The 25,635-nt window shown below is 42.8% G+C and overlaps 1 protein-coding gene across 1 annotated transcript in view; it reads right to left on the bottom strand.

Moving 5' to 3' along the window:
• Positions 1 to 25,635, bottom strand: part of NCOA7 (nuclear receptor coactivator 7) — a 382,797-nt gene that overhangs the window by 253,043 nt on the left and 104,119 nt on the right. The gene's annotated exons all lie outside the window — the stretch shown is intronic.

Here is a 25,635-nt window from a genome sequence, read left to right as displayed (position 1 = left end):
CAAGCCATGCCCCAAGGCTGGAGAAGGTGTTGGTGGGGAATTAAAAAGAGTAAAGGTAAAAAAACAAGTGAACAATGGTTTAATAAAATTACAGCAAATAAAATCTCTGCATATACAGTTATTACTCTTACCATTCACTCAGCAGAACAATGACAATGCAAGTTAGCCATGGGTATTAAAAAGGCAAATAAGGGGTTAACAGCCTAAAAAAGATGGACTTTTAGCCTGGATTTGAACAGGCCCAGAGACAAAGCATAGCACTGACTCAAGAAGTCTATTCCAGGCATATGGTGCAGCAGTTAGAACCGAGCCTGGAGTTGGTGGTGGAGGAGAAGGGTCACAAAGAAAAAGCAAGAGGATATAGATAAGAGTGAATTACCTGATAAACAGATCTCCTGGGGAGGGGTTTAGGGAGAGATGAGAGGAGAGATACTGACAAGCTGTAAATGGTATAGCCTCTGTCACAATTTAATGTTATATATCACAGAACTTAATCTGACCAAACTTGTGGTGCAGGCCCGGATTCTTTGTACTAAAATCTTTTACCCCTGCCTTTCATCAGATAAGGGTAACCACTGTGACTCTGCTGACAGGGTATGCTCAGCGACTCAGCTAAAAATCAGCCTGGAAGAATGCAGAAGACTTTGGAGAAGGACTATTGTTTATGCAGTTTGACCACCTGAAGTCATGTGCCCTATTTTGGGAGATATTTGGAGATGACTTGGTGAACATCTCTATGACTGGGCCAAGAGCCACAACAAAGGCCCCAGCCAATAACAATCCACTATGCAATCAGGACTTGAAGGACATGACTGATATCAAACAGTATAAATAAAGAAATGTATTAAGTTATGTCCAATAAAAAAGGTATCATCTTATTTTCTTTTCCATGTTTTATTTTGTTTGATTTCTATTGCTAACCTTTAAGAGTGGACTAACATGGCTACCACACCTCTCCAATAAAAACATGCAAAGATCAGCCAAAGAAGAAGCATCCTGATTACTGTAATACCATTTTGAGGTACCACCTCCTGCGACCAGGTCTGCTGTTCATCTCCACTATCATGAAGACAAGACAATTCTACTGACACCTATAGGCTGTATATTTAAGTTCTGTGATCAAATTTGCAGCTGGGTTAGTTAGTTGGTTTTTACCAGAGGTTGGAGTGTGTGCTGACTGAAAGGCATCATGCTTGCTTTCCTTAGCCACAGGATTATTATTAGGAATTGTATTAGGTACTATATGAATCTTTACTGCTGCTGGCTATTCTACTGCAACTTACTCCTCACCGGCCTCCCACTTAGCCATCTATCCCCCCTTCAGTCTGTTCAGAACTCTGCTGCACGTCTCATATTCCGCCAGAACCGATATACTCATATCACCCCTCTCCTCAGGTCACTTCACTGGCTTCCGATCAGATACCGCATTCAATTCAAGCTTCTCCTTCTTACCTACAAATGCACTCAGTCTGCTGCCCCTCACTACCTCTCTACCCTCATCTCCCCTTACGTTCCCGCCCGTAACCTCCGTTCACAGGATAAATCCCTCCTCTCAGTACCCTTCTCCACCACCGCCAACTCCAGGCTCCGCTCATTCTGCCTCGCCTCACCCTATGCTTGGAACAACCTTCCTGAACCCTTACGCCAAGCCCCCTCCCTGCCCATCTTCAAGTCTTTGCTTAAAGCCCACCTCTTCAATGCTGCGTTCGGCACCTAACCCTTACCGTTCAGTGAATCCAGACTGCCCCAATTTGACTGCCCCTATCGGACCGACCGTTCACTTGTCTATTAGATTGTAAGCTCTTTGAGCAGGGACTGTCTCTCTTTGTTAAATTGTACAGCGCTGCGTAACCCTAGTAGCGCTCTAGAAATGTTAAGTAGTAGTAGTAGTATTCATCTTTATTGCTCTCTAAATAAACTACTATGTTTTATATACTCCTGATGGTCCATATTTCTTATCAGTAAATATGTAGATAAAGGGGGGTTCTAAGCTTTGGGACCAGTGATAAGGTATGTCTTTCCTCTAGACTTTGTGCTATCATCTCCACATCTGTTTGTATATGTTGTGTCAACTGTATTTCCCTCACAGAGCTGCAGAATAAATGTAAGTCAGTAAGTGGAGTTTGAACTGTATACAGAAACAGATGGGGAGCCATTGAAGTGACTTGAGGCATGGGATTATGTGAATGCAGTGAGGCTGGTGGAAAATAAGTCATGAAACAGAATGCTGAACAGATTGAAGGAGAGAGAGAGAGAGAGGGTTTAGCGGGAGACTGAGAGCAGCAAGCTGCAGTAATGTAAGGGGAAGGTGATGACAGTGTGGATAAGGATTTCAATAGAGTGTTCAGAACAAGAAAAATAAAATAAAAAGATACCTTTTTTATTGGACATAACTTAATACATTTCTTGATTAGCTTTCGAAGGTTGCCCTTCTTCGTCATTAAGTAGAGAGGTGTGGTAGCCGTGTTAGTCCACTCTTAAAGGTTATCAATAGAAATCAAACAAAATAAAACATGGAAAAGAAAATAAGATGATACCTTTTTTATTGGACATAAATAATACATTTCTTGATTAGCTTTTTAGAAATGTATTAAGTTATGTCAAATAAAAAAGGTATCATCTTATTTTCTTTTCCATGTTTTATTTTGTTTGATTTCTATTGATAACCTGTAAGAGTGGACTAACACGGCTACCACACCTCTCTACTTCAGAACAAGGAAGAGATTACTGTTGGTGAGAAACAACAGGTTTTAGCAGTCTGTTGGATGTAAACAGAGAAACAGAGAAAGGAGTCAAAGCTGACCCCAAGGCTACAAGCTGAGGAGACAGGGAGGATGATTCACAGAAATAGAGAATGGGAGGACAGGTGGGTTTAGGGGGAAATATATGAAGCTCAGTATTGGCCCATGTTCAGTTTCTGGTGGCAGTGGGACATCCAGGCATCAATATCAGACAAGAAAGCTGAGATTTGGACCTGAATTATTGGTGAAATCTCTGGTGTAGAGAGGTAGATCTGGCAGTCATCAGAGTAAAGATGTTACTGGAAACCATGGGAGTAAATTGCAGCACCAAAGGAACAAGTTTCGAGAGAAAAGAGATCCCAAAGGTACATCAACTGATAGTGAAATAGCAGTGAGGAGGATCCACCAGAGTATACTAAAAGTGCATTGGGAGAGATAAGAAGAAACCCAAGACAGAACAGAGACTCAAGGAGTAGGCGGTGATTAACAGTGTTCAAAGCAGCAGATAGGTCAAGAAGGTTGAGGATTGTTAGGCCCTTGGATCTGGTCAGAACAGGTCACTGGAGACTTTGGCAAGGGCTGTTTGTGTAGAAATGTAGATGGCAAAAGCCAGATTGTAGTGGATCAAGAATAGTTTGACATGACAGAAAGACGGTGGCAATGAACAGCACATTCAAGCAGCTGGGATGTAAAAGGAAGGAGGGAGATGGGATGATAGTTGGAAGGGCAGGCAGGGTCCAGTGAAGGTGGTTTATAACATAAGAACAGCCATACTGGATTAGACCAATGGTCCATCTAGCCCAGTATCCTGCTTCCAACAGTGGCCAATCCGGTCACAGGTACCTGGCAGAAGCCCAAACAGTAGCAACATTCTATGATACCAATACCTGGGCAAGCAGTGGCCTCCCCCATGCCTATCTCAATAACAGACTACAGACTTACTTGTCCAAACCTTTTTTTAACCCAGATACACTAACCATTGTTACCATATCCTCTGGCAATGAGCTCCAGAGCTTAACTAGTCTTTGAGTGAAAAATATTTCCTCCTATTTGTTTATAAAGTACAGTGCACTCCATTTAACTGCACGTCGGATAAGCACATGCTCTGTTTAACTGCATGCCGTACTTCGGTCCCGTTTTTGGCGCCATCAATTTCTATGGGGACAAACTTCAGTTTAGCGCACCACTGATAAGTGCAAGATTCGCTTATATGCATGGTTTAAGACCGCTCCTCTGCAGGAAAGACTCCGCATAAGCGTACGCACGGAATATGGAAGCCAATTGGCACGAGAAAAAAGGGGTGATAAATTTAAAATCTCATTGGTTAACTGCCACAGGCAGAATAAGCGAAAGAAAGTTGTTAGAGTGTACACTGGAGTCGTCATCGCGCAACTGTAAGACTTTAACACTGGCTGAACGAATAGAAGTTCTTAAAAAATTAGAAAACAAACAAAGTCAAGCATCTACTGCTAAAGAATATGGTGTCAATCCCAGACAAATTTCACGTATCTTGAAGCAGAAAGATCAGCTTCTAGAAGACAGGCAAAACAATACAAATCCACATAGGAAACGTAAACAGGCGGGAAAAGCTGAGGATGTAGAAGATGCTCTTCTTCGGTGGTTTTCTCAAGTCAGGAGCAGACAGTTTATTTATTTATTTTATTTGTAGCATTTGTATCCCACATTTTCCCACCAATTTGCAGGCTCAATGTGGCTTACATTTGCCGTAATGGCGGTTGCCATTTCCGGGTAACAGAATTACAAGTGGTATTGCGTTAAGGTGCATACATACATTTGCCGTTATGGCGGTTGCCATTTCCGGGTAACAGAGTTACAAATGGTATTGTGTTAAGGTGCATACGTACATGGTAACATACATGGAACATAACGTATATGGAACAGATCATGGTATATATATATACCATGTGCATACATACATGGTAAAGAAGAATAATTTCCTATCAGTAGTCCACTGCTTATGGAGAAAGCTAATCAGCTAGCTGAAAGTCTTGGACTAACTGAATTCAAAGCCACTGTTGGATGGTTGGAAAGATGGAAGGAGAGGAACAACATAAAATTCAAGAAACAGCATGGTGAAAAACAAGATGCTGATGACTTTGGTGCTGAAAATTGGGTTGTTTCAGTTCTTCCTACCATCTTGAACAAGTTTGCACCTCGTGACATTTTCAATGCTGACGAAAACGATCTCTACTGGCGAGCGATTCCTGATGGAACACTTGCATTCAAACAAGCCAAAACTACTGGAGGTAAAACGTCAAAGGACCGATTGACAATCCTCCTTTGCTGCAATATGGATGGAAGTGAGAAGTTGGAACCACTCGTCATTGGAAAGAGCAAACAGCCCCGTTGCTTCAAGAATGTTAAGCGACTTCCTGTGTCATACGAGGCTAATACAAATTCATGGATGACTGGGGAAATTTGGAAGCAGTGGCTAAAGAAGTTAGACACTAGAATGCGGGCACAAAAGCGTCAGATTTTGTTGCTTTGTGATAACTGTGCTGCACACAGTGATGATGTCAGGCTGTCTAACGTCAAGGTGGTCTTCCTGCCACCAAACACTACCTCTCTGAAGGTTTAGGGGCCCTTTTACTAAGCCGAGGTAAAAAGTGGCCTGTGCTAGTTTTGGCACGTGAAATTGGTGCGTGCTACTGAGACTTTATTTTCGCCATATGAACTCCACTTTTTTGGGTTCAAAAATACAGATTTTTCCAGACTTTTCCAAGGACACCCAGATATGAAGAAAAGTATTTTTGTTATTAAAAGAAAGAGTTTTTCGTATAGGAGGAACTTTTCAACTGAGGTTTCCTTGTAAATGTCTTATTTCCATTAATTCTACATCATATATTTTCTTTGACCCAAAAATGTTACAAGATTTTATTTCCTCTAAAGAATAATGTTGTAACAGGCATTGTATTGAGGCGTTACTTGGCTGCGATTTTCCGTCATCTCTCTCTGTTCATAATAGCTGTTTATTCTTTGATTTGATAGTTTTATTTCCTAGATCTTGGATCAACATTTGTGGTCGATATAATGTATAATTGCTACGTTTGATTGATCTTTGGTATTCTTGTCTAGATCTAGTTTATGTTGTATTTGCATAAATGAAAATGTTAATAAAGTATGAAAAGTAAAAAAAAAAAAAAAAAAAAGAAATTGGTGCGTGCTCAGCCATTTTGTTACTGCAGCGGGAAAAGGCCTTTTTAAAAATGGGGCTGTAAATGGGCGTGTATTATTAAAATTAGTGTGTAGCTATTTACTGCTGAGCCCTTACTACCACCTATTTAGAGGACGATAGCGGCTCACCCGCTACTCATGCGGGAATCAGGCAGTGCACAGCAATGTTGCTGTGCTGCAGGTTACTGCTGGGAACACCTCCGCGGTAGAAAATAAAAAATTATTTTCTACCACAGAAAACTTTGCAGGTCAACTTTGGAACTACCGCCGGGTGCCTGCGCTACCCCGGTAGCAGGGTCGATTTGGCGCACGCTATTGGCACGGTGGCCCTACAGCGGCTCGGTGCTAAAGGGCTTGGGCTGCCAAAATTACTATTTCAGAAGCGGAACCCATTTTGAAACTGCACTCTGTTGTGGTATCTCCTGCACCACGCCACCTCCCACACACAACTGTCCTCATGAATGGAAAACCTCGGGCAATGGAAGAGAGTGATATGATTTGTCTAAACTTGCGTGGGATAAACATAAAGGAATCCTGTTCAGAAGGAAGGGATCCTCAGGAGCTTAGCGGAGATTGGATGGCAGAGGCGGGGCTGGTGGTTGGGAGGCAAGGTTAGTGCTGGGCAGACTTATACGGTCTGTGCCCTGAAAAAGACAGATACAAATCAAAAGGCTGGTGGTTGGGAGTCGGGGCTAGTGCTGGGCAGACTTATACGGTCTGTGCCCTGAAAATCACAGATACAAATCAAAGGGCTGGTGGTTGGGAGGCGCGGCTAGTGCTGGGCAGACTTATACGGTCTGTGCCCTGAAAATCACAGATACAAATCAAAGGGCTGGTGGTTGGGAGGCGCGGCTAGTGCTGGGCAGACTTATACGGTCTGTGCCCTGAAAAAGACGGATACAAATCAAGGTAAAGTATACACAAAAAGTAGCACATATGAGTTATCTTGTTGGGCAGACTGGATGGACCGTGCAGGTCTTTTTCTGCAGTCATCTACTATGTTACTATGAAACAGATGCAGCTGTTGCAAACGCGTCAGATGAACAGGCTATTGACATCCCAGCTGGTGTTACTGAAGAGGAGTTTCATTGCTACATAGCTGTTGATTACGATCTACAAACAGTCGACAACAGCACTGATGTCCAGATATGCGCCTACACGCAGGCAACGGCTGATGTTGAAACAGATTATGAAATGAGCAGCGAGGCACATGCTGACGAAATTCAACAACCTCCTGTCACTTTTGCAAGAGCGCTGGAGAGTCTCAACACCGTACGGGCCTATCTGGAGGCCACTGGATGTCAGTGCTATGACAGTTTTTACCGTCTGGCAGACGTAGTCTATGAAATTCACAGACACAATAGTGTACAGAGGACTATCACTGATTACTTCAAGTAAGCCTAACGTCAGTTAACGGAGACTGTATACTGTACGTATAATAAACAGTACTGTACATATGTTTATCAGATGTCAAGCTTCTTTGGGTCACAATGGTTAAGTGCATGCTCCGGTTAACTGCATGTATTTCTTTGGTCCCAGACCCTTGCACTTAAGCGGATTGAACTGTATTTCCATGTAATTTCATTGACTGTCCCCTGGTCTTTGTACTTTTTGAAAGAGTGAAAAAACGATTCATTTTTACCTGTTCTACATCACTCAGGATTTTATAGATCTCATATCCCCCCTCAGCCATCTTTTTTCCAAGCTAAAGAGCCCTAACATATTTAGCCTTTCTTCATATGAGAAGAGTTCCATACACTTTATCATTTTGGTCGCTCTTCTTTGAACCTTTCTAATTACGCTATATCTTTTTTGAGAAACAGCCACCAGAATTGAACATAATACTCAAGGTGAGGTCGCACCATAAAGTGATACAGAGGCATTACAATATTTTGGTCTTATTTACCATCTCTTTCCTAATAATTCCTAGCATCCTGTTTGCTTTTTTGGCTACTGCTGCACACTGAACAGAAGATTTCAAGCTCAAAAAGAAGAGAATGGCACATGTCCCTGCAATATACCAAACTGCAAACTGTGCCAACACAATTCACAGGATCCCACAATCACTCACATAGGAAAAACATTTAGCATAAGGGGACCTTTCACATGCTCATTTTCAAATGTGGTGTATATCATTCAATACAAAAAGTGTGAAAAGGGGTGCTCTATTGGAGAAACAAGCCATATGCTGATAATGAGAGTCAATTTTATTAAACATTACAATGCCAACCAAGATGTCACCTCTGTGGGACAGCAATTTACAAAACCAGAGCAGTGCATCAATGATTTTATGGTGCGAATACTAAAGGGAAATTTTAAGACAATCCAGGAACAGAAGACTTTTGAAGTCAAAATGATGAAATATTTTGACATCCACCAGACAGGACTTAACAAAGATCTGGGTTTTCTATCCCTCTATAAACCATAAAATTATACTGCTTTATCACCCTCTTTTCAGCCCACCCTCTTCCTGTGAGACTGTCATCGGAAATCTTTTGTGTTTCATTTAGATATTCTGATATGTCAACATTTGCTCATTTCTGATTTGAAGAAGGGCTACCTTCAAAAGCCAATCAAAAAATGTATTACCGTATTTTTCGGACTATAAGACGCACTTTTTTCCCCCAAAATTTGGGAGGAAAATGGGGGGTGCGTCTTATAGTCCGAAGGTAGCGATTCCGGATCGCCCTCCCCCCCGAATCGCCCTCCCCTACTCACATCAGCGATGTTCCCTGGTGGTCTAGCGACGTCGGGGCAGGAAAGAGCCCCCTCTTTCCTGCCCAGCGCGCTGCTCTCCGTCCTCCTCCGTCCTCCTGTACCCTGCCTGACGGTCTCGGCGAGATTCAAAATGGCCGCCGAGCATTTTGAATCTCGCCGAGACCGTCAGGCAGGATACAGGAGGACGGAGAGCAGCGCGCTGGGCAGGAAAGAGGGGGCTCTTTCCTGCCCCGACGTCGCTAGACCACCAGGGAACATCGCTGATGTGAGTAGGGGAGGGTGATCCTGACCTCGGACAAGACGCACCGGAGCACCTAGGTTTTAGAGGAGGGAAAAAGGAAAATTTTTTTTTTCCTATTTCCCTCCTCTAAAACCTAGGTGCGTCTTATGGTCCGGTGCGTCTTATAGTCCGAAAAATACGGTAAGTTAGTCCAACAAAAAAGGTATTATCTTATTTTCTTTTCTATGTTTTGCTTTATTTCTATTTATTAAAAGAATAGTCATAACTCACAACTGCAAATCAGTGCTAGTTACAGCCAATTATTGTCAATTAAGTGCCAATCAAGGGACAATTAAGTTACAGCATAAGTGGTATTATTCTATCACATATGCAACTGTGCGCACCATTTATAGACATGAGAGAAACCACTGCTGTCCCTGAGATTGGTAGCATGGAATCTTGCTATTATTTGGGATTCTGTCAGGTACTTGTGACCTGGAAGGGCCATTGTTGGAGGATATTGGGCTAGACAGACCATTGGCTGTTCTTATGTTCTAACGAAAAACACGAAATGTGTATTTTTCCTTTTCCAATGACATGTAACCAGTTGCATAGCCACAGGGGGGGGGGGGGCCTTTGGGGCCTGGGCCTCTTTCCCCTTTGGGCTCAAGCCCCCTCCAAACCTAAAGCACTTATTAAATGGTTAGCGGGGATACTGAAGCCCTGCAAGCCAAAGAGATTCATTGCCCCAGTCACCCCCTCCTCCTGCAGTAAAGAACAAGTTGGTGGTGTGCCTTGAGACTGACACAGGGATTCCTCATGCATGCACAGTTCCTGAACAAACTGAGCATGCGCAAGAAGCCCCAGCGTCGGCAGCTGGAGGCAGGCCACTTCCTCTACTGCAGCAGCATGAGGAGGGGAGTGTCTCGGGGAGTAAATATCTTTGCCTGACAAGGATTCAATATCCAGATAATATTTTTAATGTGGGGGTGGAGGGAGGAAATGCTTTGCTCCCCTGCCAACAGAGGGCTGGCTATGCCCCTGCATGCAGCGACATGGGATATGTTGCTGACCTTTCCCATGTCATTGCGAATGACAGCCCATACCTAATATTTCCCTTTTCTTTCTACCGCTGTTTTTATTTGGAATGCAGACTGCTCTGCTGTGCTCATTACTCTAAGAGTGATATCCGAAATGTCTACATATAAAGAAATAGATTCTCTACATATTTCATGAGCAAGCACTCTTTAATACTCCACTGCCCAGTTCCATAGGCTTCAATGGGAAAACTCCCAGCACAAACTGCATATACTAAACTGATCACTAAAGTAACAAAAAAAAAAAATTAGTGACTGCTGTTGGGGGGCAGCTATTAACACTGCTCCCCGATGTGATGAGGAAGTGGAAGGACAAAAATTAAAACCTACCCAGAGACCAGAGTGTCTTTACTGGTCCAGGACCTGATAGACCGGTTTGTTTCTGCTCTGAGGAAAAAGAAGGTGTTCCAGCTGGTCTGGGAAGGGCAACTTTTGGAATATCCAACATCTGCCCTAAGCCTGGCATCACCTTAAATGCTGTACCTGAGGAGGAATGTTGCTACCATAGCTGTTTTTCGATTGAGCAGTGAGAGTGAGAGGAACACGGCAGAGGTGGCTGTGGTGGCTCCCTTTGAAGAAAGACTTAGAATGAGGCCTGAAACACTGGATGCGGATTCAGCAGAGGAAAAGTTTGGTGTGTGAAAGAAGGAAAGTGGAGGAGTAGCCTAGTGGTTAGTGCAGCGGACTGGGATCCTGGGGAACTGGGTTCGATTCCCACTACAGCTCCTTGTGACTCTGGGCAAGTCACTTAACCCTCCATTGCCCCAGTTACAAAACAAGTACCTGTATATGATATGTAAACCACTTTGAATGTAGTTGCAAAAACCACAGAAAGGTGGTATATCAAGTCCTGTTCCCTTACCCTTTCAATAGAGGAACATTAACTGACTAAAGAGGAGGTGAGAGTCACTTCTAGGGAAAAGTGAGCTGTCTTCCTCTGGGACTAGAATTTTAGGGGCTATGAAATCTGTCCCTTTTCCTCAAATGATTGTTGGGACACCTCCATTAGTCACTAATGACCATTTTTGGAACTTAATGACAAAAGGGGGAAGCTACTCTATCTGGATGCCTCTCTCAATTGTGTCGCTTTTCTGGGTAGGTGAGACTGAATTACAAAAGCGACTTAGGGAAACTCTTTAGGCTTGGCTGGATGTGTTAGGGGAAACTGCAACATATGGAAGCAGCTAATGTGGCTTTAGTTACAGATAATTAGGTGCATCATGGCAAGTTGGAAAAGATGGGGAAATGCCATGTAATACAAGAACTTGCATTTTCTCACCTGCCCCAGAACAAGCTCTTTCCCTCTATGAAATACTAAAGAAATATTTGCTCGAGTGGCTGAAGATTAAGTCTGAACATTTTGGCAGCCATTCATCAAGTGTTTTATATGCCTATATGGCTTGTTCCTATTTTTATTAGAATTCCTTTCCCACATTTTTATACCAGTGTATTTTACTTTGTAAACTGCATATATCAAGAATAAATAAACTTAAATAAACATGTATCTAGCTGCCAGTAAGGCATTTGATACATTAGGCTCTCCTGGCAGCTTCAATTTAACTGAAATACTGAAGACATCTAGAGAAGAAACAGTTAACAGGGTGACCAAGACTGCTACCTTTAAGTTGGATTCTGACAGAGATTTAGTATTGAGATTGTTGATTTTACTGTTTCCATGAATCAAAAGTGAATGTATTCCTTGCTCTGTTGCTATTAATCTACAAGTCAGAGGTTTTATGCTTTTTGTCCTCAAAGATTCAGCCTCAGAGGTTCATTTCTTCTTAAAAATTTCCTGTAAATCAATAGTTCTCAACCTTTTTTCAGTCAGGACACACCTGATGGATGATGCTCACATCTGTGACACACTGCATACTTGACCCTCATGGAGCTCTGGTCTGACAAAGTTAGTCAGTTCTTATGTATTAACTGTAAACATGCTTTGTATCCACAAAAGAACTCTCTCTCCCAACAAAATGTGCAAATCATAACTAGCACAGACACACTGTGAAATAACACAAGGCCTGAAAAAATTCTTAACTCAACATACATGTAGCAAATCTACCATAGACCAGTAGAACTGATTCCTAGGATTTAAGCAAGAACCCTACTTAGGAACAGACAGCACTACAAATATCACATGGGGTCCTTGAACACCAATAACCTTGCTATTGGTAAAAAAAAAAAAAAAAAAAGAACAAGTGGGACTGCTACAGAGTTCTGCGTAGAATCTACTTGCAAACACATCTCATAAGTACATAAGTAATGCCACACTGGGAAAAGACCAAGGGTCCATCGAGCCCAGCATCCTGTCCACGACAGCGGCCAATCCAGGCCAAGGGCACCTGGCAAGCTTCCCAAACATACATTCTATACATGTTATTCCTGGAATTTTGGATTTTTCCAAGTCCGTTTAGTAGCGGTTTATGGACTTGTCCTTTAGGAAACCGTCTAACCCCTTTTTAAACTCTGCTAAGCTAACCGCCTTCACCACGTTCTCCGGCAACGAATTCCAGAGTTTAATTACGCGATGGGTTTTAAATTTACTACACTGTAGTTTCATCGCATGCCCCCTAGTCCTAGTATTTTTGGAAAGTGTGAACAGACGCTTCACATCCACCTGTTCCACTCCACTCATTATTTTATATACCTCTATCATGTCTCTCCTCAGCCGTCTCTTCTCCAAGCTGAATAGCCCTGCCTCCTTAGTCTTTCTTCATAGGGAAGTCGTCCCATCCCCGCTATCATTTTAGTCGCCCTTCGCTGCACCTTTTCCAATTCCGCTATATCTTTCTTGAGATGTGGCGACCAGAATTGAACACAATACTCAAGGTGCGGTCGCACCATGGAGCGATATAATGGCATTATAACATCCTCACACCTGTTTTCCATACCTTTCCTAATAATACCCAACATTCTATTCGCTTTCCGAGCCGCAGCAGCACACTGAGCAGAAGGTTTCAGCGTATTATCGACGACGACACCCAGATCCCTTTCTTGGTCCGTAACTCCTAACGTGGAACCTTGCATGACGTAGCTATAATTCAGGTTCTTTTTTCCCACATGCAACATCTTGCACTTGCTCACATTAAACATCATCTGCCATTTAGCCGCCCAGTCTCGTAAGGTCCTTCTGTAATTGTTCACAGTCCTGTCGTGAGTTAACGACGTTGAATAACTTTGTGTCATCAGCAAATTTAATTACCTTGCTAGTTACTCCCATCTCTAAATCATTTATAAATATATTAAAAAGCAGCGGTCCTAGCACGGACCCCTGAGGAACGCCACCGTCACACAAAACACTGACAAAACCACAACAAATACAGAACAAGGGATCACAAATTAGAAATAGAACTATAAAGAAAAAAATTGAACTGGTATAACAGAAGTCAAACTAAGCATGTACCACAACACAGGAGAAATAAAAACAGAATACAAAAGACATCCATGATGCACATTCCCAAAGCTAACATATTCCAACAAATAAATTCAAAATAAAACTTTTTTCTATATTTGTTGTCTTGAGTATTTTATTTTTTCCAAACATGTTGGTCCCAGTTTCTACTTTTCTGTTTTCCCATGTGCCTTCTGCTCTCTTTCCAGTGGATGCGGGCCATATGTCCTTTCTCCACTTTCCTCCTACCTTCTTCTATTCCCTCACTATACCCATCTCTCTTTTCTATCTCCCCCCTCAAATTTCACCTTTTTACTCTTTAGTTCTCCACCTATATTTCACTTACTGGTACCTATCAACTTTCAGTCACTTCCTCTCATCCCCTACCTCTCCTGTCTCACTCCTTTCCTAGCTTCCTATTCTTTTACCCACTCCCCATTGCTACATTTTTGATCCAGCAACTTCTTGTCACCTCAACCCCTTCCCCCTTTTGATCCAGCAACTCCCTGTCTCCACACCCCCTTTCCTCCATATGGTCCAGCAACTCCCTGTCCCCTCACCCCCTGCCCCTTTATAGTCTAGCAACTCCCTGTCTCCTCTCTCTCTCCCCCTTCCCCTTATGGTCCAGCAATTCCCTGTCCCCTCTCTCCCCCCCTTTCCCCTCTTTCCCCTTATGGTCCAGCAACTCCCTGTCTCCTCTCTCCCCCTCCCCAACCCCCCCAAATAGTGCAGCTTCAATGTTGAGCAGGACAGTAGCTCAGAGAGGAGAGTCTACTCAGAAAACCGAATTTGGTGCCAGGATGCACAGCTATACAAACCCCAATTCTGTGTAACTTCCCAGGTTGTGTAGGCGGCAAATTTAACACCAAAAGTGAAATCCTGCAAAGTGTGGTTTACCGCCTAGACAACCTAGGAAGGAGCACGGTATCAGGGTTTGAGTAGCTGCATCTCCTGTGGGCCTTGCATCTCTCCCCTTCTTTTACTCACTCTCTCCCTCCCTCCATGGTCCACCATCCTCCACTCTGCCCAGCATCCTTCCCCAATGGTCTGCCTTCTTCCTCCCCTCTCCCTAAATCCCTCACCTACAGTCTGGCATCTCTTCTGTCTCCCTCCACAGGTCCAGCATCTCTCCTGTCTCCCTTTACCTTCCCCCATGGGTCCAGCATATTTTCCTTCCCCCCCCCCCCCATGATTCCAGGACCTTTCCCTCTTCTTCCCTAAGCTCCCCCACAAGTCCAGCACTACTTTCTCCTTCCCTCAACCCTCCTCTCCACGTCCAACACTTCTCTCTCCTTCCCTCAACCCCTCCAACAAGTCCAACTCTGCTCTCTCCTTCCCTCAACCCTCCTCTCCACGTCCAACACTTCTCTCTCCTTCCCTCAACCCCTCCAACAAGTCCAACTCTGCTCTCTCCTTCCCTCAACCCCTCCAACAAGTCCAACTCTGCTCTCTCCTTCCCTCAACCCTCCTCTCCACGTCCAACACTTCTCTCTCCTTCCCTCAACCCCTCCAACAAGTCCAACTCTGCTCTCTCCTTCCCTCAATCCCCCAGGCCCATTGTCCAACACCTTTCTTTTCCTCAACCCCCTGCCCCCACAAGTCCAACACGGCTCTCTTCTTCCCTCAATCCCCCCCGACCCCACAAGTCCAGCAACGCACTCTTCTTCCCTTAAACACCATTGCTCCCTCTCCTTCTCTCAACCACTCCCAAGACCAACATTACTCCTTCCTTCGACCCCCCCCCCCCCACAAGTCTTTCTCTTTTCCTCACCCCCGAAGTCCAGCACCCTCTTCTCCCTCCCCCTCCCCTCCTTGGTCTGTCGATCTTGCTTTGTCTTCTGGCCCCTGATCTTTTCCTCTGCTGTTTCCTTCCCCTCTGACACAATTTCCTGTGTATGCAAGGGCAGGACAAGGCAGAGGAAAGAATACGGCGCTGGCCCAGGCAGCCTGTTAACTCGGCAGGGGCCGGCAGACAAAGCAGGTTTGACAGACTGGGGGAGTCTGAGACACATAGAAGAGGAAGCGGGAAGCTGTAATGGACTCAAGGGGGTTTGAGGGAAGAAGAGGGAGCAGTGTTGGTTTGCACGGCAAGAGAGGAGGGGGGAAAAGAGACATGCCCCACACTTTGAGAACTGCTGCCATAAATCTATTCTTAAATTTGAAGACATTTAAAAGATTTCATGCAAAGTAAGGGGTCATAAAGCCTTGTGTCGTTTCTTAGGGAATATGTGACTGTTGGGTAATGTGTGCATGCACGGTAGTGCCTACCATTTTTACTTTATTTTTCTTTCCCAAATTATTATACTGAGGTGATCTACTCCCACATAGCAGATCTTCATGGGCTTGGAACTGTTTGTTTTGCTTTTTTTGTTTGGTTTTCTGATTTTCTTACTCGCACAGACTGTGTGAATTTATTTTTTATATATTTCCATTATTTTTGTGAAAACAAAAACTGCTAATTAAAAAATAAATAAATACTGACTGCCTTAGTGATTTGCAGTGCATGAAGAATTGCTGCCCAGTAACCCACCTGGTACCAACTAAACATTATTTGCTCTCTAGTTTTCTGGAACCCTGAGTAAACACACCTTTCCTGTGCATGCAGCAAATAAACTCAGTGTTGCCAAGTTACTCAGTTCCAGGAAGAAGAAACTTAGGCCATAACTGGATTTATGACAACCCCATCCTGCTGCACTATGGGATGCAAGTTTAAAACTTGTACTGGGATGACTTTGCAGCTCTGAAATCTTCAACTTATCGCCTGCTTTTAGGGCCTCTCCCACTCACATTCACCTTCCTTACATTGACAGGAGACAATAATTGCTGGGGGTACCAGTATGTCATCTGCTATGCATAAGGACTCCATAACCATATCGGGTTGCCAACTAGATCCAGATTAGAGAGCTGCACAGTTTGCGGGGTTCCCGCGGGGATGGAACCAGTTCTGCGGGGTTCCCGCGGGGACGGAGGCAGTTCCTGCGGGGTTCCCGCGGGGATGGAACCAGTTCTGTGGGCTTCCCGTGAAAGTGTAAGCTGCACCTGCACCAGCCTCTCATCTACCGAATACCAATTTATTTGAGTGCTGTCTCCTCCTCCTCCTCCTCTTCTTCCTTGCTTTAACAGCATAAATGTGGAAAGTCTTCCATTAAGGAGGTGGTAGAGTCATAAATGATGACGGAATTCAAAAAAGCGTGGGATGAACACAGAGGATCTCTAATTAGAAAATGGAAGTTATATAAAACCTAACCTTAAATGGCTGCATGTGTGTGGATATGTCAAGTGACACTTAGATGGTGACTCTGGCTGTGATGAACTAGAGCTGATACCTGGCAGACTTGTATGGTCTGTGTCTCATACATGGCAATATGGTGTAGGATGGGCTGGAAAGGGCTTAGACAGCAACTTCAGTGGCTGGAACATGAGGACAGTGCTGGACAGACTTTTACGGTCTGTGTCCCACAAATGAGAACATGAATAGGCTGGAGTGGACTTCGATGGCAACTCCAGCAGTTGGAACATAAGGATGGGGCCAGATAGACTTCTGTGGTCTTTGTTCCAGAAACACGAAAGAAAAACCATAATCAAGTATATAATATCACACTCGTTGATTTAATGATGAATTGATCATGAGTGTGACTATTGGGCAGAGTGGATGGACCGTTCAGGTCTATTTGCTGTCACTTACTATGTTACTATTAATCCTCTTTGCTCCCAGGCTGGTGCACAGACCTCAGCTCTGACACAGGCACGAGAATCAGATGTCACCTGACCTACTGGCGCGTGCATGTGGCGGCCTCTCAGCACACACTGCCAGTGAATCAGAGACAAATCTTACATGTGCGCACCAGAGTTCCAACTTCCGTTCCTTCCTTGCCTACAGTGCTGTGACTCAAATCCAGAAAAAGACTGAGGGAGCTGACTGGAACTTTCTTTTATGTACTATTAAATTCTTGCGGGGATGGGTGGGGACGGGTTGGGATGGTTTAAAGTTTTGCGGGGATGGGTGGGGATGGGTAAGATTCCAGTGGGGATGGGTAAGATTTCTGTCCCCGTGCAACTCTCTAATCCAGATTCACGTGACAGAGTTGAACCAGTACTGGGGCTTACCCCACTGCATGATTTCCCCACTGGATTCTCTAAGAAAAGCAAGGCTACAAGTCCCTGCAAGCATTGGTGTAAGCCCAGGACCGGATCAACCCTGTCGGGTGAATATGGATCTAGTTGATAACCTTAGACGTCCCTGCAAGCATTGGTGTAAGCCCAGGACCGGATCAACCCTGTCGGGTGAATATGGATCTAGTTGATAACCTTAGACAGAACCCCAGGAGAAAATACACTGCTTCTATACATTCCACTGCTGCTAGTCCCCTGCCACAGTCGGCATCACATCTGGGCATAGGACTCCTTTGGTTAAGATGCACTGTACACAATGCAGCATCAGTACTCTAAAGACGGCTGCATGTTAGTATATGAATAGATATTCAAATATACAAATGGTCACACTCCGACAATGAAGAGTAGTTATTCACCTTTCCTGCCCCTTCTCAAAACGCTGCTGCTTATAATCTCCAAAAATGCCAGGCAGCACAACAGACAGACTTCCTTTACCACCACTAGGATAATGCCTCCCCAGCAGGTACAAATAAGTATAAATAAGCAGAATTTAAGCATTTGTACTTGCAATCTGACTGAGGTAGGAGTTCTTAAAGCTTACCATGCTTGCAATGTTTGATTTAGGACTGGTTGTAGCCGGTCTAGAACTCATGTTATTCAGCATCAAATGCACAAAGGAATTGTCGCTTTTGCAATTTGCAGTAGTAACTACTGATAATCCTATGTAAATACGTTACAACAAGCTCCTTAGTATTTGTGACAGAACAGCGTGTTTTTAAGCCTGTTAATTGTTTTGAATATTTCTTGAAGTGTATTTCTCTAGTTTGACCAGCAGGTGGTGCATGCTTATGCTTAAAACTGTTACAGAGAAATGACCATTCCTTCTTTTAGTTAGCAGGTACTTGTGACCTGGATTGGCAACTGTTGGAAGCAGGATACTGGGCTAGATGGACCATTGGTCTGACCCAGTATGGCTATTCTTATGTTCTCAATAGTTACTATTGAACGCTTACTTTTTAGCCTATGCTTTACATTGGAGCCTTTATCTGTAGTTTTGTATTCTTATGTTATGTCATCTCTCAATAGAAGAAGAGAATCAAACATATAAACAGGCAAGTGACTGACTCACCTGCAAATGCACAGTAGAGTCGGAACGCTGAGAGTGTAGAAGTCCAAGCCCCGCCTCCACCAGCAGTACAGCCCAATAGGGAGGAGGGCTTGGACATGGGCGTGGAAATCAGAGGAGAAGGGAGGGAAGAAGGGGCGGAACTGAGGGAAACAGACGCTGGGAGGAGAGTAGGGGAGAGAGAGGGGGGGGGGGGAGGCCATAGGAAAACAAAAAACTAGCCTGTTGTTATGGGCTTAACTGCTGGTTCACAGATAATCCTCAATCAACTTGAAAGAATGGGGAAAAACTGTATCATCCCACTGTGCAGCGGGGTTGACACATATGACTCATGGTTGCAAGTGCTGTAAAAGGGGCTTCCCCATAAGTATTGCCATACTGGGACAGACCAAAGGCCCATCAAGCCCAGCATCCTGTTTCCAACAGTGGCCAATCCAGGTCACAAATACCTGGCAAGATCCCAGCAAAAGCTAAGAGATGTGAAGATTTATGCAATCTTGTGTAGCTCAATAAAACCAACACCTACTTCTGGGCTTAAATAAATAAACTGAATAATTTGAAGACATGCTTTTAGGAAGGATGAGAGTGGTGAGAACAAAAGTTGGTACTAGTTGATGAGGAAGTATGGAAGCCTGGGCTGCTGTTGGGTTTTTGTTTTGTTTGTTTATTGGCAGTTTATTATTGCTTTTGTTGTGATTTGCTTTGAAAGTGAGTTTGCTAGATGTGCTAAGTAGAGAGGTGTGGTAGCCTGTTAGTCCACTCTTAAAGGTTATCAATAGAAATCAAACAAAATAAAACATGGAAAAGAAAATATGATGATACCTTTTTTATTGGACATAAACGCTTTGATGTGTCTCTCATATGTACTATCTGCTACCACATTTGCTTATTTCCGATCTGAGGAAGAAGGGCAACCTTCGAAAGCTAATCAAGAAATGTATTAAGTTATGTCCAATAAAAAAGGTATCATCTTATTTTCTTTTCCATGTTTTATTTTGTTTGATTTCTATTGATAACCTAGATGTGCTATAAATTAAGAAAATGAGTTTTTGAATTAATGTGAAAAGTATACAAGAAGACTTTTGCCAGACATTATTATGTTTCTATAAGGTCACTAATACAGATATTGGAAAGAAGCAAGCCCACACTGTGACTGGACACGTTACCCTGTCCGCGTTCTGTCAATCAGCTTCCAACACTCCGCCCGGCTAACCCCATACAGATACTATTTTGTTTAGCAGTCTTCCAGGCCGCGGGGTGAAAATGGGTCACTTAAGTTCTGGTGGCAGAGAGCTCGTTTTCCCAGCGTCTGCAAACATGCATCGGACACACAAAGCACCTACCAAGCAGAAAGGCCGGTTCCCTGCAATCAATGGACCAGGTGTAAGGCTTCTTGCAACAGCACGTCCTGCCTGAGCCGGCCGCAGCAGGAGGAGATGTCCGCGCCACTGTGAAATGGCTTCCCCTTTCCTTCGTGGGACACAGGCTGCAAAATCCCTCTGGATTGTGGACACACTCCAGCGCAAACATCTCCACCAAGCGCAGCAATCCTTCCTTCCTCTCGCAGATTTTCTTTACGGCCTGTTTTTGCTAAACGCTCAGTACAAGGAATATCGGCCTAACATAATCAACAATTTCCATTTGCTTTATGGCCTTCAGCTTCCGATCACAGGTTTCTGGTTTTACTCCCACATTAATTCGAGCTTTCATTGCAAATGTTGCCTGGAAGGGGGTCTGTTAGATTTCCCAGTGAAAAACTAAGGCCCCCCTCTCCCTTTACAAAACAAATTCAGTGTTAGTTATTCGATTTGGTTCTGTTTTCTCGTGCCCCCCCCCCCCCCCGATAAAATAAAAACCTTATGCTGGGGAATGTTAGTTGGCTTTTTTTTTTTTTTTTTGCTGTGTAAGGATGAGATTATATTAGTGACCTGGAGCTAGGTAGGTGCAGCTAGTGGGGGTGGGAGCCCCCGCCCTACACTGCCTGCACGTCCCGGCCTCATTTCTCCTCCCTCTCCCCCTCCAGCCCTTGACCTGGTGCAGCTTCCAGCAGTTTAAGAGCTTAAGAAAGGAAACACTCCTGACATCCACACATTTCACTTCCAATTAAAGACAAAAAAGAACTTTGTAAGCATTCAGCTGGCTTTTGTGACTACAGTATTTCAGTATGGCCTTAGCTGGAGATTGCACAGCCCATATGCCTAATATTCAGTAGGAGGCCTCACTGCAATAGTACCCCCCCCCCCCCCCCCCCCCCCCAGGGTCGAATTCTAAGCTGAAGAAACTTCCTTTCAAGTAGAGCATGTATAGAATGCCAGTCAAATATTAACAGGCTGCTATAGTGATATCATATAGCTAGAGCCCTTAAAACCACAAAAAGCTGTTTGATGGCTCACCAGCTATTATTTGCTTGATACTACTCATGACTTTGGACATCAGTGTGGACTGGAGACTCAAATAATTGCTGCCCAAACCAACACTGTTGGTTTTAGTTTGCCCACCTTCTTGAAGTGAAAACTCCTTTTCTGATTTTCCGAAGTTCTGGCACCTATACAAGATTCAAGCCACCATCCAAATGAATAGAGACAGTCCCCGAGTTTAGGGTTGCTTTGTACATTTTGATAGTCCTTTAGTTACTGAATTCTTACAGCTCTAGGAAAAATATTGGTTTTATGATGAATTCAGGCCTCCTGCACTCACATGTGCACTACAGTTGGATTTTCTTAACAGCATCATATACTGGTAAGTAGAGAACACAGTAGATTCAGGAGCTGCAGCACAATGTGATAAAGAGGTCCTTGATTTTATGCACTGGCTCTCTGTTCTGGTCATCAAAGAGTGTGTTGCCAGTGCAAGACATATCACAAAAAAAACGTTCTTCCCTTAAAACATTTCATTTATTTTATTACAATACATATATCATATAAAACAACTTATACTATGCAAGTTCCGGAACTCATCCAGTCACACCTTTCACTTCATCACCCACTCACATAAACCTTATGTGGAAACATTTCTATATATCCACAAACTGTGTACATTCTCCCCACTTATTTTACTCATTGATGTTATTTCCTCAATTTCAAATCTTCCACTTGTGTCTTAGTTATTGTCCTTAAAGATTCAAATTATAGTCCTTATAAATCATGAAAATCTTCTGAATCACATCAAACGGGAGCACAATGTTCACAACAAAGTCTCTCCAGCACTCTTCTCGGAGTATTGTTATTTCATCAGAGTGAATCAGTGCAGTGTGTCAAGGGCTTCCTGGAATTTACATACTGTTTCCAGTTTTTAAGCACCTTCTAACTCTTCACACCTTCTCTCTTTTGTTAAAGATTTATCCCCAGTAATATATATAACGGCCAGTGCAAGACAGACACATCTGCCAACTTAATATGTACATCATCCCAGAACCATAAAGTCATCTGGCAGGAATGGCAAAGGCTAACATTCTAGAAAGACACTATAAGCTGCTTTTTTAACTCCTAACCCTTACTCACTTGTTCAGTACCCTTATTTTATCATTCCCACCTTAGTAATTCCTTTATCTCTTATTTGTCCTGTTTGTCTGTCCTAACTAGATTCTAAGCTCTGTCAAGCAGGGACTGTCTCTTCATGTTCAAGTGTACAGCGCTGTGCACGTCTAGTAGCGCTATAGAAATGCCAATTAGTAGTATAAGCTGAGCAGGATAAAATGGGCGCTATGCTTTGACTGTTTTTTTTTTGGGGGGGGGGGGGGATACAGGCTGAAGGAAAACCCTTGTAGTCTTTGAAGAATGGCATGCATACACAGAAGATATTGAAAAAAATATATATATAAATTGAAAAAAGCTGGACTGATGACGATAAGAGGTGTGTAATAACAGAGTTGGGCTCTATTCACCGTCTGATGGTTCTTAAAACTATTACTGTTATAGTGATTCTAAGGGAACATTTTGTGGAAGATTATGCTGACCTGCAATTCTTGCAAATAACGTAGCGCCTTGGAACATTTTCTAGCCCACATGGTTTACAATCTGGGATCTTTTCCAGGCAGTGTACTGAAACATGCTCTACACTTTTCATTGCTAATTCAATTACTACAGAAATATGAAAAAGTTGTACTTTGTTAGATTCTGGAGCTGGTTGTTTTTTCAAATCCAGCTTCTTAGAGACAGGCTGAATAGCAACTGGAGTTTGGTACATACAGACCTATTGCTTATGCAGTGAGTCACATAGAGGGCCTGCCAGGACAGTAGGTGTTCTTAAACCAGTCCTCAGGACATACCTAGCCAGTCAGGTTTTCAGGATACCTGCGATGAATATGAATGAGGTAAATCTGCATGCACATCTCTCTCACGCATATTCATTGAGGGTAGCCTGAAAACATGACTGGCTAGGAGTGTGGTTGAGAAAAATCCCATCACATCAGACTTAGGTTCTGACTCCTGTCGTAAGGGAAAAGGAACCTCAAGTCAGGCACTGAAGAAACCAGGTAAGAAATTTTATTTTTATTTTATTGCATTTGTATCCCACATTTTCCCACCTATTTGCGGGCTCAATGTGGCTTACAATACACTGTGTTGATGGAAGTACAATTTGTTACAGCTCGATTGTGGTTACATTGTGAGGCATTGAGTTTAAAACAAAGTCTACGTATCGTTAAGAGAATAGTACAATGGAACAGAACAATGGAACAAAGGAAGAACAACGGATACTAATAGGACTATAGAACAATAGCGCAAAAGCGTTCGGGTATAGCATTTTTACCTGTAGATTAAGGTTTAAGTGTGTTAAAATGAGAGTACAGATGAGAATGTATTGATGTATTACTAACAGTGTGCGTGGACTTCATATGTTTTGATCCTTTCGATACATTTTTTCGAAGAGATGAGTCTTAAATAGTTTGCGGAAGTCGGTCAGCTCGTAGGTCGCCTTCAGGTTACGTGGAAGTTTGTTCCAGAATTGCGTGCTCATATAAGAAAAGGTTGATGCGTGAATCACTTTGTATTTTATGCCTTTGCAATTAGGGAAGTGGAGGTTAAGGAAAGTTCGGGATGATCTTTTAGCGTTTCTGGGTGGTAGGTCTATTAATTCAGACATGTAGGCTGGGGCTTCACCGTGAATGATTTTGAGGCATATTTTCAAAGCACTTTGGGAGGCTAAGTTCCATATGTTTCTATGGAACTTTGGGAGGCTAAGTGCTTTGAAAATAAGCCTCTTTGTGCACTAGTGTGCATACTTTAAAAGTGATGCGTTCCTTGAGTGGGAGCCAGTGTAGCTTCTCTCGTAAGGGTTTCGTGCTTTCGTATTTTGGTTTCCCGAAAATGAGTCTGGCAGCTGTGTTCTGGGCTGTTTGAAGTTTCTTCAGTATTTGCTCTTTACAACCTGCGTATAGTGAGTTGCAGTAATCCAAATGGCTAAGTACGAGTGATTGCACTAGGCTGCGGAAGACGGATCTTGGGAAGAATGGTCTTATTCTTTTCAGTTTCCACATGCTGTAAAACATCTTTTTGGTTGTGTTGTTTGCGTGATTTTCGAGTGCTAGGTGGCGGTCAATTGTGACTCCAAGGATTTTTAAAGTTTCTGAAATTGGAAGATTTAGTTTTGGTGTGTTTATAGCGGTGAATTCATTCGTGTTGTATCAGGCATTGAGTTTTTTCTGCATTCAGTTTCAAACGAAATGCATCTGCCCAGGTGTTCATGATGTGTAAGCTTTGGTTAATTTCATTGTAGATTTCTTTAATGTCTTGTTTGAAAGGGATATATATTGTTACATCGTCAGCGTATATATGTGGGTTAAGGTTATGGCTTGCTAGAAGTTTTGCCGAGGACATTTACTTCAAACAGTCAGGGAGCATTCCCTTAGATTGGTAATGTCCGACCTTGCTCCTCAAGGGCTGCAATCCGGTTGGACTTTCAGGATTTCTCCAATGAATATATATCACTATATAATAACGTATACACGTTAATAGGTCATAATTAATACATTTATTACTCAACACTCTTCACCAAACATTCTCACAGAAGGGTTAAACATTGAAAGTTCCTGCAGCAACTACACACTAACAGTGAACATATTACAGATATTTCATTTCATTTCTTAAGCCTCACAAAAAATGAATGGAACCATTTTTTCAAATGCCCATAAACAACCGATCCAATTCGATCACATACAGGGATCTTCACAGTTGTTCAAATGTCCATAGCACTTGAACCAAACAACTAGATAGGTAAGAGAATTAGAAGAGTTACAAAGTAAGATGACTAATTTAAAGAAAGTTGCACATGAGGTCAGAGAGATGTTTAACATATAGATAGGTAAGAGAGTAAGAGGAGTTAGAAAATACCATGTAAAGAATTACATGGTAAGTTAAAGGATTGAGTTATATGATTCCAGAACCTGCTTGTGTGTGTTAATGTGCATTATAGGAAGATAAGAGGAAAGACTGAAGTAAGCTTCCAAAGTGATCAAAAATTTGACATCTAAGATGTAATACAAAAAATGCAGAGGTAAAAGATGGGCAAGACTGAGAGGCAAGAGCAACGTAAAATAGAATGGCAGAAAGAAATGCAAATCTATAAGAAGATCAATGGTGAAAACAGATGGTGGAAGAAAACAAGATGGAGAAAGAAGCAGAACCACAGAAGACAATAAACCATATCTGCATTTAATTTAAATTGTGTAAAGTTTAAAATAGGATACGTAGGAGAGGGAGTCCAAAAAAGTACACGAGCAGAAGCAAGCAGCCAAAAAGAATACAAGCAGCTTTCAAGAGTGGTGGTGTCATACCAGTACTTTATTGATAAGGCCCAACACGGTCTGTGTTTCTGTGAAACTACCTGCGTCAGGGGGTCTTAAGCAAAAAAACATTCAAAATTATATAAATATGGTAAGAAACTACATAAAAATATAAATATGAAATGTATACAAACATACATAAAAATAGCCTATAAACAAGCATTTATGTTGTAAAAAAAACAAATAAATGAATCTATGAATAAAATTAATGCATTTAACATTTATAAAATGCACAAATACATTAAATGATAAA

This window comes from Microcaecilia unicolor, chromosome 3 (genome assembly GCF_901765095.1).
Source record: "Microcaecilia unicolor chromosome 3, aMicUni1.1, whole genome shotgun sequence".
Classification (NCBI taxonomy): Eukaryota; Metazoa; Chordata; class Amphibia; order Gymnophiona; family Siphonopidae; genus Microcaecilia; species Microcaecilia unicolor.
Note: the sequence above shows the minus strand (reverse complement) of the source record. Positions and strands in the feature narration are given on the sequence as shown.